Raw genomic sequence first — 11,401 nt, forward strand, 5'->3', positions numbered from 1 at the left:
GTTAGGGCGGCTAGGAGCTGGAACCAACTTCCAAGGGAAGTGGTGCTGGCCCCTACCCTGGGGGTCTTTAAGAAGAGGCTGGATGCCCACCTAGCTGGACTCGTTTGAGTCCCATTTCTCTTTTTGGGGTTTTTGTTGTTCTCCCGCCCTGGCGGGGGGTCGGGCTAGAAGATCTACTAGGTCCCTTCCGACCCTTAATCTATGAATCTATGAATCTATGAATCTATGAACCCTCTCTAGAGTGTCATATAAGGGGCCCCAATCCCGCCCTAACAACATATTGCATGCCAAGCAAGGTGCCAAGCCCACCAATAGCTCCCCTCAATGCTCCATGACCCGCAAGTGTACCCATTGGCATGGGATGTGCTGTTCTTCCCCATGCAGACAGAAGACCCTCATGGGTGCCTCTTTGCAACTCGGGCATGCCGTCATAAGGTCAGCCCTGATCAAGGATTGGGCGCACCCCGAGTCTAGGATGGCCCATATCGGGCGTTCTTCTACCTGGACTCGCACCATAAGTCTTTCCCAGATCATGCCTTCCCTGCCACTGCCGAACTACAATCCATCAGCTCAGTGTGTGGGGTTTCCTTGTGACCCTCAGACGCTCCCCGGAATGAGGGATCTGGTCACCACTGCTCAACTACACAGTTTGGGCATTCCTTGGCAAAGTGCCCTGCCTTCCCACAATGGAAGCAAATGACATTGCGTGTCTGCCCCTTGGGAGGGAATCGCTGTCTCTCTTGATCCTTGGGACCCTAAGGAGGATGAGCAGGGACCTTCTTTTCTCTGGGATAGTAGACCTCGGAGGCCGCAAAGTCTTCAGCCAATTTCAGGGCCTCATTGCAGTTTGGTGGTGAATGCTGTCAGACCCACCATTGTGTTCGCTCCTCCAAGTCATTGAGGATCTGTTCCAGGGTGATTTGGTCTATCAACGTGTCCCTCAAGCATTGTAGTAAGAGCTATGGACACTTTTCATCTGCCCCCTTCTTAGCCCGGAACAGGTGCCTGTAATGTTCAGAGTTAATCTGTAACCTATACAATATTGTCGCCTTAATGGCCTCATAGTCCCGGACTTCATCCCTGGGGAGAGCTCGGCATGCTGCTTGGGCCTTCCCCACAACCAGGGTGCCTAACTGACTGGCCCAGTACCTTTGGTCCAGGCCCGTCAGGATGGCGTGTTTCTCAAAGGCCTTGATATATGCCTCTGGGTCATTCTCACTGGTCATGCGGGGCATCTCGAATGCAGTCAAGCTGTGCCGCAGCCAATCTTGTTGAGGGTCCAGAATTTGTTGCTGTGTATCCAAAATCTGGGTCAGCATCTGCAAATGTGTCCCAACATATTGGGAGGATTCATGGTCACTGGTTGCATTGCAAGTTGTTCTTTCAGGCTCGGGCTCTCAGGGATGTTCCTGGCCAATGCATCACTTTGTGCCCATCGGGTCTCGAACATCTGGTCATGCCACACAGCACTGGAAGTTCGGGGTTTTCGTCTGTCTGTAACTGCTGTCCCGCCAAGTGGATCTCTCTCTCCTGAGTAGTCTTTCCCCAATCTCGCCTGCCACGACTTTGTATCTTATTCTAGTGGTGGGTGTCCGACTGCTGGGGTCTCTCGACTGTGAGACAGCTGTATGACAGTCTCCTGTGAGGCTCCACCTCCCCTCTACCACACTCTTACAACCTGCCTTTACGGGTTCATGATGTCTTTGGCTGGTTTCCCCAACTGTTGAAGCTCTGTGTATGCTCGCTGGGATGGTTTTATCAGCCTGCGGGGTCTAACCCTACCTTCGCCCACAGCGCCTAATTACTGCCTTGCCTCCCAGGGGATAGTAACCCCTTCTAGGCCTAAGCAACACCTGGGCTCTAGATGCCTTGTACCACAACACTTCCAAAAGTGGGAAACAAAAGAAAAGTTATCAACAACAAAGAAAATATGAAGATATGCCAAAGGGGGGCGGGGGCTCTGCCCTCTTGCCCTCTACAGTCTCAGCCAACTTAACAACACCAGGTCTTAGATGCCCAAGGTCCCTAGGTAGCCATAAACTGGGTCTGGACTAGACTGCAGGCTTCAGCGCTCTCCTCCTCACTCTTTGTCCTGCCTGTGGGCTTGCCGGACCCGTGGTGGCCCTTCTCCACACACGTCCCATATGTCCCTCGATGGGGGGGGCCATATACCACTGGGGGCTGTCTTCTGCAGTCCCTCGCACTGCTTATGCCCTTCATCCCCCACCTGGGGCACCTCCTTAAGCTCTTCGGAGCCCGTGACGATCCCACCTGTTCTGGCATCTTGGTGATTGCTGCTCCCTCCGGCTCCTCGGTAGTAGCCCCTAGCTCACGCTCCTTCCGCTCATCTCAGTCTACAGAGTGGGGCCCTCGGTTTGAGTGAGGGACAACAGCTTCCTCGCTCCCTGTGTTGCTGCCGGCAGCACTATTCCTATGGCGGGCTTCGCTGCATTCCCCTGTGCTGGGAGAGGCAGCTTCCCACCCTTTTCCCCCTCGTAGGGGCTCTGGGAGGATCCTCTCTGCTAAGATCCCTGCAGGTCTCCCCCTGCTTCCTTGCCAGACTCTTCTTTTAAATCCACTGGCCGGCTCCTGCCACTGGTGTTATCCGCTGGCTGCAGCTGTATAAAGACGCGGTAACGAGCTGCTCAGGTCCCGCCTCCATTTTCAGCTTTGCCACAGATCCTGCTATAGGTAAGAAGTTTTTTGTTTCTTTTCTTTTACTTTTACTTTCCCTGGTGGGTTCCTGGCCCCAGGGTTCCCCCCTGGCTCCTTGGGGCCTGCCCCTCTGTTTCTCCCTGTGACACCATCCTTATAAATAAACTGAGGAGATTTGCCTTGGATCATTATACAGTAGAGTGGGTAGCAAACTTGCTTAACTGTTGTACTCAGAGAGTGGTGGTGGGTAAGTTGGTGTCAACCTGGAAAGCTGTGTGCAGTGGAATCCCCCAGGGAGGGCGATGCTGTTCAACATCTTCATCAGTGATCTGGGAGAGGGAGTGTGAAGCACTCTGTCCAAATTCACAGATGACACAAAAATATGGGGTGAAGCTAACACCCTGGAGAGGAGGAACCAGATCCAGGCTGACCTAGACAGGTTGGGGAAGTGATCCGAGAGCAACAGGGTGCAATTCAATAAGGACAAGTGCAAGGTGCTGCAAATAGGGAGAAAGAACTGCCATCATACCTATAGGCTGGGGGGGCAACCTTCTCAGCACCACTGAGGCAGAAGGAGATCTTGGAGTCACTGTTGACTCCAGGATGAACATGAGTTGTCAATGTGATGAAGTAGTCAGCAGAGCCAATTGTACCTTGTCATGCATCCATAGGTGCTTCACAAACAGGTCCAGGGAGGTGATTCTCCCTCTCTATGTGGCACTCTCTATGTGGTGATTCTCCCTCTCTATGCAGTGATTCTCCCTCTCAGGCTGCAGCTGGAGTACTATGTCCAGTTCTGGACACCGCAGTTCAAGAGGGATATGGACAACCTGGGGAGGGTCAAAAGAAAAGCCAATTAGAGGCCTGCAGGGAAGGCCCTACGATGAGGAATAGTTAAGGGACCTTAACCTCTTCAGTGTCTCCAAGAAAAGGCTGAGAGGGGACCTTGTGGTGGAATACAAATTCATAAAGGGAGAGCAACATGAAGTAGGTGACAATCTATTTACCAGGGCACCGCTTGGAACAACAAGGAACAATTACTTCAAGAGGAGACTGGATAGGCATCTGGCTTGGTTCACATGACCCCAGCTTTGGTGACCCTTTTCTTGCCTGCCAGGGGCAGGGGGTCAGACTAGATGGCTCGCTGAGGTCCCTTCTGATCCTAGAATCTATGAATCTATGAGTCTATATATTTGTATACATAGTTAATGGAGAATGAAGGAAAAGAAGACTGATTGAACCTTAGTGTTATTCAGTATCATAACTGTTTACTCTACTTGGCAGTCAGCAAGTGACACTCATCTTTTATTTAAAAAAAATATGTTCTTCAATGGATGGTACCACTGTAACACTAGACACGACAATAGCTGCAGAAGTGATAGTATACCCTCATATCTCAGATATATCCAATGAACTAAAAGAATTTTTAAAGACTGTACTTATGTAAATTGTTATCTGTGTCCAGATTTTTTCTTTGGTAAAGTCTGTCATCAAAAAAACCAACAGCATCCTGGGTTTCAGTAACAGGAGGATCAATGGAAGTAATTCTTCCACTTTATTCAGCTTTGGTGAGGCCTCCACAGGAGTACTTTGTCCAGTTTTGGGCTTCATACTTCAAGAAGGTTGTGAACAGTTTGGAAAGAGTCCAAAGTAGGGTAACAAAAATGATTAGGGGCCTGAGAGACAAAACTTAAGAGGAAACTGACCAGCACCGTGAATGGAAAGGTCCTAGGGGTAATAATAGATTACAGTATGAATATGAGCCATCAGTGCAATGCTGTAGCCTGTAGGGCAAATAATACTCTGGCATGCATATATTGATGCATCTCAAGCAAAGCCAAGAAAATGATTCTTCCACTTCACTCAGTATTGGTGAGATCACAGCTGGAGTACTGCATCCAGTTCTGGGCACTGCATTTTAACAAGGATGTAGTAAAGCTTGACAGAATCCAGAGAAGAGCCACCAGTATGATCAGAGACTTGCGTGGCAAGCTATACAAGGAAAGGCTGAGAGACCTGGGACTCTTCAGCATAAAATAGAGAAGGCTGAGAGGGGACTTGGTAGCAGCTTACTGCTACATCAGGGTAGTATATCAAGGGATTGGTGAACAACTGTTCCCCAGCTTCTAGTTTACCTTCCCTTCCCCTAGTTTGAACAAAGATTGGGAGATGTCTGAAGTAGATGAAGGTGAGATTTCTATGGTTAGAAAACATAAGGAAAACTTTAAGATTTATTAGCCATGTGTTAGTTAATTAAATAATGTCAGGAATTGTGAGGAAATAGTCCTATCATGGCTCATTTTCATTCTGCAGTTCTATGATCATATCATTTTAAAGTGATGTAGAGAACGTCTAGACTTTTGGATGCCGCTTTTCACTGGGGAATTTGTTTAAGGACAGAAATTAAATAAATATGTATTCCACCAGGTAAAAAAAAACAAACTTGAAAGCTATAATTATGAAATAAAAAGATAGGCTTTAGCTAAAGGCTATTTAATAAAAAAAATCATAGAGTCTTGGGAGTAGGTACCAAAAGCCAGGTCTCCTTCTATCTTGGGGTTATGGTGAGGAGAAGTGCTGCAGCCAATAGGCTAAAAGGTATGCTCCTTCTTTCTTGTTTTCCTTCTGATCCTATGAATTTTGCATTGTCAGCTGGTTAGTGTTTCATCTTAAATAGGAAGAAGGAGGGCATCCACTTCCCAGCCTGTTCTGTAGTCTGCTGGTTTGGGCATTCTCCTTGAAATTGGAGGATCCTGGTTAAAATACCTTTAGGATGAAGAGGGATAAGAATTCAGGTTTCCTACTTCCTAAATGGAACATCAGACAAATGGGTTATTGTGCAAAAGCTGTTGGCTGTGTCACCCCAACCTACAGAAGAAGTGAGACAAGATGTTCTGTACTACCAGTATATGAAGATAAATGCCTATGATTGTAAGGAAGTGGGAGTTCAGATGATTTGCTTAGAATTCACTATTTGCCGCTTCTAGGCAACACTGGAATTTCCAAATCACCTTTTGGGAATTTCTACGTCTCCTTAGTTTTTGTAGTGTGTGGTTAGGTAACTAAACGTGAATCACTCCTTGTAGATACCTAAGCCTTCCCATTAACTATGGGGATCCATGGGGCTTAACCCATTCAGACAACAACACCTTTCTTAGCAAGATACCTATTGTTCATGCAATGTCTCAGTGTCAGAACCTCCAACACCAATTCACCCTTAGTGAATTTCCATCCATTTTGCTCAAATAACAATGGTGTCCTGATTGTTTGTGTAACCATGAAATAGCTTGGTGAAATGTTTTGTGAATGTTTATAAGAGTTCTTGTTAATGTGATTCTCCTGTGAATGAGATAATTACAAGTCCCTATAGTTTTTTCAAGAAAAATCTTTAGATTTGTTGATCTTGGCTATGAAAACAAAAGATAAAATTTATAAAGGGACTTGTTGGTCCCTTTTATATCTCACTTATGCTCAGACACTCTTGGTCTTCTGCTCAACTCCTCCTGCAATAACCATACAAGGTTTAACTTAAAAGCAAATATGTGCAAATGATCTTGTCCTAGCTTGCCTAGGGAGAAAGAAATGGGGAGCTCTGCTCCAGAAGTACACAGCCTTAGCTCAGCCTTTTGTAATTGAATTGTTTACATTTTACAATTTGTTTTTTTGCTGACAAACTTACACCTATTTTAGGGCAGCAGTTATTATGCCCATCACAAATATAGTTTGCTTAGGTTAGCAGTTGTTTTAACAGTAAATTTTGCCCCTCTGTTCCAATACATCTGTGAGATCTCACCCACTTTCCCTTTCTTTAATTCAACAGCATCACCTTGTTTATGGCTTAGTTATGTAGCCTGTGTTCTACCTTGGATTAGCCTTATTTAAGCCAACAGGACTCCTGTCAATTCATGATTTCTATAAGCATCTCTGGAAAGTTCACTTTGATACAATCTGAAACTAAATAAGTCAGTTCCATATGCTAAATTGTCCCTACCATTTATTTTTTAAAGCCACGTCCAGGAAAAAAAAGTAGTCCCTAATAAGTAGAACAAGTAGAACAAAGCCAGTAGAAATATCCCTTTCTCTTTTTTTGAGTTGTACTGCAGAGAACATATACCATGAAAAATGAAATTAACACAAATTGTTTATTTTATGCTCCCTTTGCTTCCGTCTGATTAGCGCAAATTAAATTTCATGCTGAAATACCCAAGCAGTTAGTGAGCCATTAGGATGTCAGCAATATAGGAAAATTACTTTAAAATATATGCACAGAAGCTATTCAATGCATCAAATGTAGTAAAAACATTTTAACCACATTTTTGCTAGCTTTACAGCATTCATTTTTCTTTGTCTCAAATACAGTGTGATTTTTCAAAAAACCTGAAGAGATTGTGATACAACAAAATTGAATCTGTGTCCATATGCTGTAACAGTAGAGAAAACTTTAATGAAACAACAAAAGCAATTCTTCTGTTCTTATTAACTTTATGTTTTGGAGATGCCATGGAGTTATCAGCATACGTTGTAATACTATACTGCAATGAACTTAAAATGCATGCCCAATTCATGACTTTCAGAACAGCAAGGAAGCAGATTTCTTGTTTTACTTCTTTGCATTGAGGATGTAGATTTACTGACTGTTACAAGTTATGAATAAGAGAAAATACAGAGAGTATTGTGTAATCATTGCTCAGGGCTACTGTTTGCTATGCATGCTCAGTTCAAATACAACCAAAATTGCTCATTGAGGTAATTCTTTAGACAAAAAAATCTGCAAAAACAAGCAAACATTTATTAGTATTTTTTTAAATTGAATGTTAAGTTCCCCAGCCATCTTCTTTCTCATTAACATCATTTAAAATGTAGAATTTTAAACATAGAATTTTAAATAAATATGGTGCTTGATTTAGAAAAGTACTAAAGACCTTGCTTAAAATTAAGCATCTCTCTTACTGTTTTCTAAAATATGGGTGATTTCCTGAATTAAGTTTATGTACTTTAAAAATAATAGCTGGGATTTTTAAAATAGTTGGAAATGTTGTCATTCAGAAATCTAAATGAGCTTAACAAAATTCAGCCAAACAGTCTTCCTGTGAATGGTGTTGCAGATAGAGGGAAACTGTAGTGTTGCAAGGTACAAGACACATCCAAGGTCACATCATATTTTTGTGGCAGAAGCAGGCACAATGCCTCGATATTGTAATTTCTAGCTTATAGACCTGACTTTTTAATATAGCTGAATTTCAAAATGTAGCACTTGATACACTTTTGTGCTAAGTGTATGTGGTTCATCTCCCAAATGAGGTCTCCTACAAACTTTAGTAATTAGATCATACACATTGATCATACTACAAGATCATAGACATTCCAATAAGTAAACATATCACCCTGTCCTGTTTTTGCTGATCTTGTCTTTGAGAGATCTTCTATTTTACCTTTGGAAAGGGTGCAAATTGTATCACTCAAGTTTCTTGGAACTGCATTTTTAAAACCATTTCCTTAAGATTTCTTGCTCTTAATGTTAATTTCTGCCTGGCTTTTTGTCTGCTTTATTACTTAGTTATAAGTCAACCTGAATTCTTTTAAGTCCATTAAAAGGGTCATATAAGTAAGACTTGATCTAAAACTGCAATTGGACTCCTACAGATCAGCACTATAACTGCATAGAAAATACACAAATATCCTTTCTTGAAGAGAAAGAGACAAAAATAGCCAAAGCCTTTGATTTGCCAAAACTTCTGGAATTATTATTATTTTTTCATTGTTGTTAAAGAAGAATGCTATCCCTAGGGCCCCTTCCACACATTGCAAGTATTGTGCGATTAACTGGTTAATTGTGCAATTACCTTAAAACCAGCTACACTTGCAAAGTACTTATCACATGATAAAAAGCTCCAATTAGGTATCAAGTTAGACCTAAAAAATGTGTACTAATTTTATAGCTGGTTGCTATGTGTTTTTAATTTGCATGTATAGCAAGGTCTCCTCTGTGGATTGGAGCCCTGTCAGCTGACAGGGCTTCCTACTGCTGGGGTGCACCATGTCCAGCGTGAAAACCACAGGCCTGGGGGATCAAGGCAGATACAATCCCCTAGGCTCAAGAGTGCGTGAACTTCCAGTGCCACAAGTGCACCTGAGACTGAGAGTCCCATGCCTGATGGGGCTCTTGGTCCCAGCTGTGCCACATGTCCAGCCGGGACCAAGAGTCCCTACACCTGACAGTTGCAACCCTGTGGCATAGCAGGAGACACCCCTGTGAGACTCACACATTAGATCTAATCACATCTTTACCTGCCCATGTACTGGGAGCTGAGGATAAATGTTTCATAGACAACTTAGACTGCCTTGAAAGAGTAGAGTGAGGGACTCTTATTTGTGCCATGATGCAGCAGAGTGAAGCACCAGTGGTGTCATTTGGGTCTGGGGCTGACTCATCCTGTCCTTGAGTTGGATCATTCCAATCCTGGGCTGGAAAATGTTGCCAAAGCTGGTCTATGAAGTGGGAGTGCCCCAAGCATTTGCTTTGTGATATTAGGCAATTAGAAAAAGAGACAGCAATATTTGTTAAGGTTTTGATTAGACTGTTACAGGCTTCATATTGCTTAGACTGACTGCTGTTGTACTTAGACTGCTACTTATTAGATAAGACAATATTGTCCCATTATTTCCTTGTACACTAGTCTATATCCATCAGTTTTTTGCATTAGATTGAAAATTCTTTGAGGGAAAACCTTCCTTTGGTTCAGTATTTGAACAACAACTTGCCCCATGGAGTCTAGGAGCTGCTATGCTCTAAAGTAATATAAAAAATAAAGAACTTTAATAAATCTAATCAATAACAACATTCATAGTGAAAATGAGATAAAGGATTTATCTGGGTTATTATTTCATAGTGATCATGATGCAAACTGAATACAGTGGGCTGTATTCATCAAAATGATGAACACACTTAATTCCAGCACAAAAAGTTAAAATTAAGCACATGCTTATAGGCTTTGTTTACTTTCCTGGTTCCAATTGACATCTTGCAAAATCAAGCCTTTAAAGTGGTATTCAAGTGTCTTTCGCTGAGATGAGTTCAATGTATTACAAATGCTAGAATGGATGTTTTATAGACAAACCTGAGACAGCAGACACAAATTTAAATGTTTCAATATCTATTGTAGCATTGCTGAGTTTATATCAAGATGTTGCCCTTAAGACTATCTCTATTTTATACACACACACACACACACAAAAAATAGATAGATAGAGAGATAGATAGCTCGATAGCTAGATAGATCGATAGATAGATAGATAGATCGATAGATAGATAGATAGATCGATAGATAGATAGATAGATAGATAGATAGATAGATAGAAATAAAAACTTTTTTGAAAAAGAACAGGAATCTGTACAGACATCATATATTGTAGACTGGATTACAAAAGAACAGTACTATGATGTCATGCAGGGCCTGCACATTGTCTCAAGCAATAAAGTAACACATGTATTAGGGTAAGAAGGGAATGTACATTTGAATTATACTATGAGGAATAAAAATTAAAGCAATTTAAATATTAAGTGAGAATGAGACTAGAAATATAGGTATTTGTGTTCCTATTTGCATTTTACTCCACTAGTAAAGTTGCCTGAGAAAATATGTAACATGAAAATGTAATGTGTTCATTTATTAGATTTATACACCGTGCTTCTCAGAAAGGCTCAGGGCAGCTTACTATAAAAGAAAACATAACTTACAAAAAAAGATAAAATATTAAAATAAGGTTTATGAGATATATAAAGAAATAAAATCCCAAATTTGGTAACTGTGTTGGTATGACATTACACCTGCACACAGAGGTATCCTCTTGACAAGTACAGCAAGACAAGTCTGGAGTTCTCTAACCTTGTCATTGTCTTATAACAGTATCTGAGCAGGGGTTTACAAATTCCTTCCAGACCAAATCTGTGTCAGTGTGCCTGTAAATGGACGTTTCATTTGACTTAGGACTGATTGTCCTGAGGTTTGATCAGGATCAGAACAGGAATGGCATGGTCATTTACACCCATCATTCTTCCAAGATGCATTGCTGCTTGCTTATCTGTAGGTGATCAATGAGAGAATACAGCCTGACAGGCTTATCTCTGGAACGAATGGCAATAACTGTACAGACATATGGAAGTCTCAGACAAAAGTGTTATTACATTTTATTTGGCATACTTCAGAGAGACTTGAAGCAGAACAGTGCATGTGTATGTCTGTATAATCCAAAAAGCTTTACAAATGTAAAATCTGTACTTCACAAACCAATTTGTGAAGTAAAAAGGGTATATACAGCCTTTAAATTGTGGCCAGGTAGAGACAAGACACTTTTACCCGGTCTAAGTGATCAGAAGCCAGTCTATACCAGTAACAGAACAGAAGTTCAGAACATGTAGACTGCTTTAAAAATGGCAGAACCTGGTTAAAGTTTTGTGCCCTCCACCAAAGGGCGAATGTGCATTTTAATCACTACAGATCTAAATTACACCACTTACAGAAATTGCATAACTTAGATCAATTCCTCCTCAGGCTTTATAAATGTCTGTACTTAGCCTAAGAAAACTATCATATTTTGGTCCTACTTAGGACTTATTCTGTCACCTAATTTACTTTGATTTTAGTGGGTCCTGACTCACAAAAGTGGAAATGATCTTATACCCACAGAAAATTACTTTTTCTTGAAATTGATCTTAAAACAGCCTAAACCTATAGACAGCATATTT

The sequence above is a fragment of the Gavialis gangeticus genome, unplaced genomic scaffold (genome assembly GCF_001723915.1).
Source record: "Gavialis gangeticus isolate Ggan-Ray unplaced genomic scaffold, GavGan_comp1, whole genome shotgun sequence".
NCBI lineage: Eukaryota > Metazoa > Chordata > Crocodylia > Gavialidae > Gavialis > Gavialis gangeticus.